Source organism: Callithrix jacchus, chromosome 2, assembly GCF_049354715.1.
Source record: "Callithrix jacchus isolate 240 chromosome 2, calJac240_pri, whole genome shotgun sequence".
Lineage (NCBI taxonomy): Eukaryota > Metazoa > Chordata > Mammalia > Primates > Cebidae > Callithrix > Callithrix jacchus.
In genome coordinates, this window is record NC_133503.1 from 54,819,015 (window position 1) to 54,829,329 (window position 10,315).

Consider the following 10,315-nt stretch of genomic DNA (forward strand, 5'->3'; position numbering starts at 1 on the left):
TTTGGATGTTTGGGGATTTTAAATAATCAGACATATCCTGACTTGTGTGTCTTACTTTTTGTATAGCATCATGTTTGTGACAATCACTCATGCTATTGTATGTAGCTGTAATGCTTTCATTTTTTTTGTTATTTTTCTCTGTGCAAATACACACAATGTATTGATTGATTTGTCCAACCTATTGTTGATAAATTTTTGGGCTGTTTCTGATTTGGCCTATTTATTTTGATTTTTTTGAGAGGGGGTTTCCCTCTTTGCCCAGACTGGAGTGCAGTGGTATGATCTCAGCTCACTGCAACTTCTGCCTCCCAGGTTCAAGCAATTCTCCTACCACAGCCTCCCAAGTAGTTGGAATTACAGGTGCACACTATTATGCTCAGCTAATTTTTTGTGCTTTTAGTAGAGGTGGGTTTCACTGTGTTGGCCAGGATGTTCTCAAACTCCTGACCTCGTGATTCAGCTGGATTTTGGTCTATTTAAACAATGCTGCTGTCAACATTCTTGTTCATTTCCTTTGAGGCATATGAATATGCATTTCTGATGGGTATACTTCTAGGAGTGAAATTGCTCGGTCATAGGTTATGAATATAATTCAATTTAAGTACTATTTTCCGAAGTGTTTGTATCGATTTATATCCCCACCAGCAGAATTCGAGAATGCCCTTGTTCTACATCCTTGCCAGGGTTGGAATTCTCAGTTTAAAAATCTAGCCAGGTTGGTGGGTACCCATAATAATATCTTTTTGTGGTTTTAGTTTGCATTTCCCTAGTGGCTAATGAAATCGTTTTCGTATGTCTGGTAGCCATTTGTATGTCTAAAATTTTGGTAAAGCGAATGCTCAATTTTCTGCCTGATTTTACTATTAGATTTTCTGTTTTTTTTTTTCTTATTGATTTATCGTATCTTTATATTCTAGGCACAAGCCCTTTATTGGTTATATGTGTTGCAAATATCTTGTCATACTCTGTGACTTGCATTTTCATTCTCTTAATGATGCCTTTTGATGAATGAATGCTTTTAATTTTGATTTAGTCAAATTTATCAAACTTTTGTTTGATGGTAGTGATGTGCTGCTCTCTTTAAAAAGTCTTTCTACCCTGAGGTCATGAGGATTGACCTCCTACATTGTCTTCTCAAGGTTTTATTGTTTTGCCTTTCACATTTAGATCTACAATCCATCTAAAATTGATTTTTTGGATGAGGTATAAGTTGAGGTCAAGTTTCATTATTTCTATGTGCATATCTAGTTGTCCGAGAACCATATATTGCAAAAGCCTTCATTACCCTTCTACTCAACAGTGCCACTGTCTTAACCTTAGTTTTCCTGAAAGCAGAGCCCTGAGGCAAAGGCTTGCCTAGAGGTTATTTGGCAACGTGATTCCAAGTATAAGACTGGCAATGAAATAATAAAACAGAGAAAAAGCCAATACAAAGATATGTAAACAAACTGGCTACTGCTATAGGTCACTTGTGTTCAAATTTTTTTAAGGAGCTGCACAAAATTTAAATCAGAACTCTCCACCTGGGGATGAAAGGAAGAAACATTTTTCTATTGGATCTCCCACTAGCCAAGTCTGGCTCTAGAAGAGTTAATTCCTTTATACATACAGGTTATACATGTTTGAGTGCTGAGAGTGAGCAATGTATGCCTTGGCATTAGAGAGGACCCAGGGCAGGAAGAAAGAGGTATGCAGTTTGGGTCGACAGTTAGATGTACTGTGGTTGCATGTGTGTGATGCTGGTCAAGGTCAACATGGCAGTTGCTGTGGCAGGCTGAAGTAAAAGGTGACTCTGAGAGGATTTTGGTGTTATTTACAAGACATTCTTTGTTTTAGTTTATGGCTCTATTTATCTATTTTTGAGCCAATATCATACTTTTTTTGAAAATTGTAGCTCCATACTAAGTTTTTATACCCAGTGGTGCAAGTTTTTTGACTTTGGCTTTTTTCAATAGTGTTTTGGCTAATGTTGGTCCCTTTCATTTCTATGTACATTCTAAAGTCAGCTTATCAAATCTCACAAACAAAGTCTTTCAGATTTTGATTAAATTACTTTGACTCTATAGATAAACTTAGTGAAAAGTGCTATCTTTACAACATAGAGATTTCCATGAACATAGTTTATTCTTCTTTATATGCTCTAGGTAATGTTCTCTAACTTTTCTGCAGAGAAGTACTGCACATTTTTTGTTAGGTATTTTTTTAGATATTTATTTTTGCTTAAAAACATTTTCTAACCTTGTTCTTGTTATATTTAAAAAATTGCCATATTAACATTGCAAAACTCACCGTTTCTTTGTAATGCTTTATGTATAGGTAATTTAAAATCTCCTACACACATAAACATAGCATTCAAAAATAACGACAGCCTTATTTCCTCTTTTCCGATCTCTGCATAATTTATATCTCTTTCTTACCTTCCTGTACTGGCTAGGATCACTTGCATATATTGTAAATAATAATTGGAAAAGAAGGATGACAGCTTGCATTCTTGCTGTACTCTCCATCTCAATGAAAGAGTTTTAATGTTTTACTTTTAAGTTGATGTAAAACTTCATAAAGATATTCTTTCTTAAAGGAAGTTACAATTTTATTCTTAATTTGCTGGAAGTTTGTAAAAACAATGAATCAATTTTGAATTTTGTTGAATCCCCTTTTCACAAGTATTTAAATATTTACATGTTTTCTCCATCCTATTAATGTGATAAATTATATATTTTTTTACTTTGTACTTTAGAACAATTTTAGATTTCCAGAAGAGTTGAAAAGATGGTTCAGAATGTTCCCATATGTCTTCACCAGCTTCCTGTAATGTTAACATTTTACAAAAATCATGGTATATTTATCAGAATTAAAATTAGATATTTAAAAAAAAACCCACTTGTGTTACTGAAATAGACCTCAAAACTTGATCATAACTTTTACCTTTTTTATATATTTCTTAATGTGTGGCTTAAAATATATTTATATTTAGGACTAAGATAAATATAAATATAAATATCGCTTTAATTTTCCTTTCATATTGTCCTAGCCAGGTTTTTTTGTATTAAGGTATAATTAAATGCATTTTGAGATTTTCCCTTTTTATCTATTTTTTGGAAGTGTTGGTGAAAGATTAGTGTTAAATTTCCTCAAATGTTTGAGGAAATCTTTCTGAATCAGTTTTTAAATTCTGGATTCTATCTATTTAATAGTTAAAGAACTACTCAGATTTCATTTTCTGTTCTTGTGTCATCTGAGTAGTTCTTTAACTATTAAATAGACAGAATCCAGAATTTAAAAACTGATTCAGAAAGATTTCCTCACTCCTAGGCGGGTGTTGAACAATGAGAACACATGGACACAGGGAGGGGAGCACTACACACTGGGGTCTGTTGGGGGGAATAGGGGAGAGACAGTGGGGAGTGGGGAGTTGGCGAGAGATAGCATGGGGAGAAATGCCAGCTATAGGTGAAGGGGAGGAAGGCAGCAAATCACACTGCCACGTGTGTACCTATGCAACAATCTTGCATGTTCTTCACATGTACCCTAAAACCTAAAATGCAATAAAAAAAGAACTACTCAGATTTTAAATTTTTTTTAGAATTAGTGTTTTGTAACTTGTAGTTTAAAAGAATTTATCCATTTTCAGTGAATTTCTATAATTTTATGTTGGCTCTTTCCTTCTTGTTGGCCTTATGAAGCATTCTGCCCTCTTTTCTCATAATTTGTAAATAATAAACTGCTTCTGTTATTTCATGTGTTTTGTTAAATTGCCTCCTCTGTGTCACATGACTGATAAAACTGACCTAACTTCTTTCTCAGTCAAGGCTTCCCTGGAGAGTAGCTACTCAGTAGGAATAAACTGGACACAAGTTAGACAAAAGCCACAGAAGTATCTTCAGAATAAACAAGTTTCCTCTGAGAGGGGCACCTGGTCAGGGATTGAACACTTAGGCTTTAGGCCATGTGCCCAGATGAAAGAAGTATCCCATGAAAGGCACACGGTAAACATTTACAAACACATTTCCCGGGGGCCCTGTCAGGAAGGGCTAGTGCTTATACCCTCTCCAGAGACAGACCTCAAGACCAAATAAAATTTTAAAAAACACCACCACCTTTGCACCACAGTTTTCAAATTTATTGTCTTAAGTTACTCAAAATATACTCATTTGTCTTTTTAATTGTCAGATATGTGAGATATGCTCCTTTTTATTCCTGATATTTTGTATTTGTTCATTATCTTTTTCTTCATTAATCATCTCATCAGAGACACCAGTTTTATTACCTTTTTCAGAAGAATAACATTGTCTTTTTTGATCTTCTTTACTGAATGTTTATTTCATTGATTCCTGCTATGATGTAAAACATTTTCCTTCTCTTCTCTTTGGGTTTATACTGCTTTTCTTTTTTTATAATTTCATTTTTTATTTTAGATTTAGGAGTGCATGTTCAAGTTTGTGACATGAGTATACTGTGGTTTGGAATGTGACTGAACTCATCACCCAGGAAGTGATCACAGTATCCAACAGTTAGTTTTTTAACCTTTGTCCTTCTCCTTTTTTCACCCCCTTAGTAGTCCTCAGTATCAATTTTTAACATCTTAATGTCCACGAATACCCAATATTTAACTCCCACTTATAAGTGAGAACATGTGGTATTTTGTTTTCTGTTCCTATATTAATTTGCTTAGGATAATGACCTTCAGCTGCATTTATGTTGCAGCAAAGGATATGATTTTATTCTTTTTTATGGCTGCATAGTATTCCATGGTGTATATGTACCATATTTTGTTTATCCAATCTATCATTGATGGGCACCTAGATTGATTCCATGTCTTCGCTGTTGTGAATAGCACCATGGTGATGAATATAGTGCACATGTCTTTCTAATAGAACAGTCTGTTTCTTTTAAGTATATACCCAGTAATGTAATTGCTGGATCAGATGGTAGTTCCATTTTGAGTTCTTTGAAAAATCTCCCAGCTGCTTTCCACAGTGGCTGAACTAATTTACTGCCACCAACAGTGTGTAAGCTTTCCCTTTTCTCCATGTCCTGGCCAGCATCTGTTGTTTTTTGACTTTTTAACATAGCCATTCTGGATGCTGTGAGACAATATCATATTGTGGTTTTGATTTGCATTTCTCTGAATATTAGTGAGGTTCAGCATTTTTTTCATGTTTGTTGGCTATTTGAATATCTTCTTTTGAAAAATGTCCATGCCTTTTGGTCACTTTTTAATGAGGTTGTTTTTTGCTTGCTGAATTATTTAAGTTCCTTATAGATTCTGGATATTAGATCTTTTTCAGATATATAGTTTGAGAGCATTTTCCCCCATGCTGTAGGTTGTTTACTCTGTTGATAATTTATTTTATTGTTCAGAAGCCCATTCGTTTAGTTAGAGTCCACTTGTCAATTTTTGTATTTGTTGCAATTGCTTTTGAGTTCTCAGGCATAAATTCTTTCCCAAGACCAATGTCCAGAATGGTATTTTCTTGGTTCTCTTCTAAGATTCTTAGGGTTTGAGGTCTTACCTCTAAATCTTTGATCCATCTTGAGTTAATTTTTCTGTATGGTGAAAGGTAGAGATCCAGTTTCAATCTTCTTCATACAGCTAATCAGCTATCCCAGCACCATCTATTAAATAGGGAGTCCTTTCCCCATTGGTTATTTTTGTTGATCAGAGGGCTATAGGTGCATGGCTTTATTTTTGGGTTCTCTGTTGTGTTCCATTGGTCTATGTCTTTTTGTACCATTACCATGCTATTTTAGTTACTGTAGCATTATTGTTTGGTTTGAAGTAGGGTAATGCAGTGTTTCTGGCTTTGTTCTTTTTGCTTAGTATTGCTTTGGCTATTTGAGCTCTTTTTTGGTTCCACATGAATTTTGGGATAGTTTTTTTTTTTCTAATTCTGTGAAAAATGTCACTGGTAGATTGATAGGATAGCATTGAATCTGAGAATTGCTTTGGAGATTATGGCCATTTTAGTGATATTGATTCTTCCTATCCATGAGAATGGAATGCTTTTCCATTTGTTTGCATGATCTCTGATTTCTTTCAGTAGTATTTTGTAGTTTTCCTTGTAGAAGGCTTTCACCTCCTTTGTTAGATATATTTCTAGGTATTTTATTTTTGTATGTGGCTACTGTGAATGAGATTGTGTCCATGATTTGGCTCTCAGCTTAAACATTATTGGTGTACAGAAATACTGCTAATTTTTATACACTGACTTTGTATTCTGAAACTTTACCTAGGTCTGTTCTAGGAGTCTTGACAGAGTCTTTAGGGTTTTGTAGGTATAGAATCATATCATCAACAAAGAGAGAGAGATTGATGTCTCTTTCTATTTGCATGCTTTTTGTTTCTTTCTCTTGCTTGATTGCTCTGGCTAGGACTTCCAGTACTATGTTGAATGAAAGTGGTGAGAGTGGGCATCATTGTTTTTTTTCCAGTTCTCAAGAAGAATGCTTCCAGCTTTTTCTCATTCAGGATGGTGCGGACTGTGGGTTTGTCATTGATGGATCTTATTATTTTGAGGTGTATTCCATCAATCCCTAATTTGTTGAGGGTTTATCATAAAGAGATGCTTGATGTTAGTGAAGGCTTTTACTACAACTATTGAGATGTTTATATGGCTTTTGTTTTTAATTCTGTTTATGTGGAGAATCACATTAATTGATTTGCATTGTATAGACTTTTTGATGTGCTGCTGGATTTGTTTTGCTAGTATTTTATTAAGATTTTTTGTGTCTGTGTTCATCAAGGATATAGGCCTGTATTTTTCTTTCTTCATGTGTCTTTGCCAGGTTTTGGTATCAGGGTGATGCTAGCTTTGTAGAATGAGTTAGAGAGGAGCTTGTCTTCCTCATTTTTTGATGTGGGGGAATAGTTTCAGTAGAATTGATACCAGCTCTTATTTGTACACCTGGTGAAATGGTGAAATGCAGCTGTGAATCCATCTGGTCCAGGGCTTTTTTTTTTGTGGGGGTGGGGAGGAGTTGGTAAATTTTTTATTACTAATTCAGTTTCAGAACTGAATATTTTCTTATTCAGTATTTCAGTTCCTTCTGAACAAATCTTGGAAGATTGCATGTTCCCAGGAACATGTTTTCTTTTTCCCAGATTTTCTAGTTTGTGTTCACAGAAGTGTTTGTAGTAGTCTCTGAGGATCTTTTGTATCTGTAGGATCAGTTGGATTGTCACCTTTGTAATTTCTGCTTGTGCTTATTTGGATCTTCTCTCTCTCTCTCCCTGTTCATATAGATAGCAAATTATTAATCTTATTTAACCTTTCAAAACAACTACTTTAGGTTTTACTGATTCTTGGTGTGGGTTTTTAGGCATCAATTCTGTTCAGTTTTGCTCTAACTTTAGTTATTTCTTTTCTTCCACTATGTGTGGGGTTTATTTCCTGCTTTTCTAGTTCCTTTAGGTGTGATATTAGATCTTTAGTTTGAGATCTTTCTAACTGTTTGAGGTAGGCATTTAGTGCTTATTTGCTTTTCTTGGTCCAACCTCTCATGATGGGTGCTTATCACATCACTTTGTATTTTTTTGTAATATATGTATGAAAGCTATAATTCTCCCTCTAAATATGGCTTTGACTGAATCTCAAATATTTTGGTAAGTAGCATTTCAATTATTATTTAGTCAAGACATTTTCCAATTTCTATTTTGATGTCTTCTCTAATTCATGTGTTGTTTAAGGTTTATTTCTTAATTTACAAATATGATGTTTTCTACTGACTTTTGCTCCTTGCCTAATTGAACTGGAGTCAGAAAACATTTTGTGTTCTTTCAACCTATTGAAATGTGTACTACCTATATAGCCAGACATGATTGGTTTTTATAAATGTTCCATGTGTGCTTGAAAAGAATGTGTCTTCTCCAGTTGTTCAGTACAGTATTCTGTATATGTTCTTTAGACAATGATAACTTCTTGTGCTGTTCAAATTTTCTGTATCTTCATAAATTTTTGTCTGCTTGTTCTGCCAATTACTGAGAGAGGTGTATTTAAATTTATTCTGATGGTTAATTGGTCTATTTAATTTAATCCTTATAATTATATTGACTTATTTACTTATTTATTTGAGAAAGAGTTTTGTTCTTGGTGCCCAGGCTAGAGAGCAATGATGGGATCTCAGCTCACTGCAACCTTTACCTCCCAGGTTCAAATGATTCTCGTGCCTCAGCCTCCTGAGTAGCTGAAATTATAGTAGCCACCATGCCCAGCTAAATTTTGTATTTTTAATTGAGATGGGGTTTCATGTTGACCAGGCTGGTTGCAAACTCCTGACCTCAGGTGATCTGCCTACCTCGGCCTCCCAAAGTGCTGGGATCGCAGACATGAGCCACTGCACCTGGCCGACTTTTACTTGACATATTCTGACACCATATTATTAGGTACATCTTCCTTGTGGGTTACATCTTTACCTTTAATGTATGACATTGAGCCAATCTTGCCAGGCTGGGGGATCTAGATTTGGGGTTTGTGGTTGTTATACTTGCCCTCAGTATACCAAGTCTTAAATTCCTCTAGCTTTACTTCATATTTAGGATGGGAGATAGTTTTCTAGATGGTTTTCCTCAAGGTTTGCTCCACCATTAACTTTAGCTCTCCCTTTTGCACTCTGTCCCAGAGAGGGTTTCTTTCTACTCTTTTGCCTCGTTTGCTCACCTTCTCTCTTCTGGGAGTTTCTGTTACTGCTTGTTACTGGATGCTTATTGGTGAGAGTTAAATGAGGGGAATTGTCTGTTCTTACTAAGCTTAGTCTTTGGCAGGTACTGTGTCTGTGGTTCTCATGGATGTGGTCTTTTCAGAGCACCTGACCCTTCCACTGCTGTAGTTCAGAGCTCAGCTGATTCTTGCCTTTCCCCCAGGGAAAAAGGAATTTTTGCTTTGTTTCCTTTCCTCAGTTTCACTGGGATTTCACTTGCATCTTGGTCTTGGTGGGTGGGGCATTGTTTGTCTCCCTTCTCTTCCACCCCAGCTTTGCAGAGGTGAAAAGGAAGAAGGATCTGGACAGTGCTCATTCCCCTATGGCTGTGGCTGCTTTTCTACTTCTCCAAGTCCGTACCAGGAGTGATGCCCTTTCAGAACTCCCACCAATCTTTTCTGCATGTGCCCTGGGAAGTCTGTGGAGAAAAAACTGCAAGTGGATCATGCAGATTTCCCTACATCTGCAGCTAGGGCTCTACACATTCTTGCAAGCCCACGCTTGTCCTTTACCAATTTATGAACAATTCCAGCTAACTTAGTTTTATTAGCGTCTGGGTGTGTCCATCCCAGGTAAGCATATACTAGCAGCCTGTCCTCCTCTGCACACAACACCTCTGTCCTTAGATTTTGAACTTATTGCTGCTTCATGATTTCAGCTCTCTGAAAATTTAAAGCAAAGTTATTAATTTTGCAGTTTTTATGACTGTATATTTCAAACAAACCAGAAGTTCCTTGGGGTTCTTAAATCTGTAGATTGATATTTTCAGTTTTAGAAAATCCTCAGCCATTATCTTTTCAAATATTTCTTCTACTTGATATCTCTTGCTCTGTTTTTTCTGGGACTCCAATAAATATATCATGTTAGGTCTCCTTATATTATTTATAAATCTTACGCTTTCTTGTGTATTTCAATACTGTTATCTTTCTGTACATAATTCTAAATAATGTCTTCTGACCTATGTATTAACCAATTTTCTCTATTTAAGAAAATTCTTAAAATTATTTTTCTCATTTGCTATTAAACAGAACCAGTGATGTTTTAATTTTATTGATTGCCTTTTCATTTGTGGGTTTTAAGAGATTGAATTGGAAATTTTAGTAGTTTATACTTCTTTGATAAAAAGTTTAAGTTCACATATTGCTCTTTGTAAGTATTACAATCATGGTTGTTCACGGTCTGGGTCTGCTAATATTACTGTCTGGAGTACCTCTAAACATTTCCTAGTTCATTATTTGTGTTGGTCCTCATTCATATTGACATCTCTTTGACTGCCTGGTTGCTTTCATTGTACGCTGGACATTGCATTTGAAAATATACTGGTAACATGATATGAGGCTGGGATCATGTTATCTTGATCTCGAAAGGATTTTCATTTGCTTTGCCAGGTGCCTCTGGAGTCTCCAACTTGTGTCTGGGCTAGAAATTTTCTGGGCCACCTGAACATCTTGAATACAGACTGTAGTCCATGGGGTGCTTCTTTATTTCTGGTTTCCCCTTACTCCTAGGATGTAACTCTTTGGGGAATATATCCTAAGCACAAATGGCTTACTAGTTTCTCCATTCTTGGCAGACTTTGGATCACTTTTTGTCCTCCTAATGCTGAGCACTGTCAAAA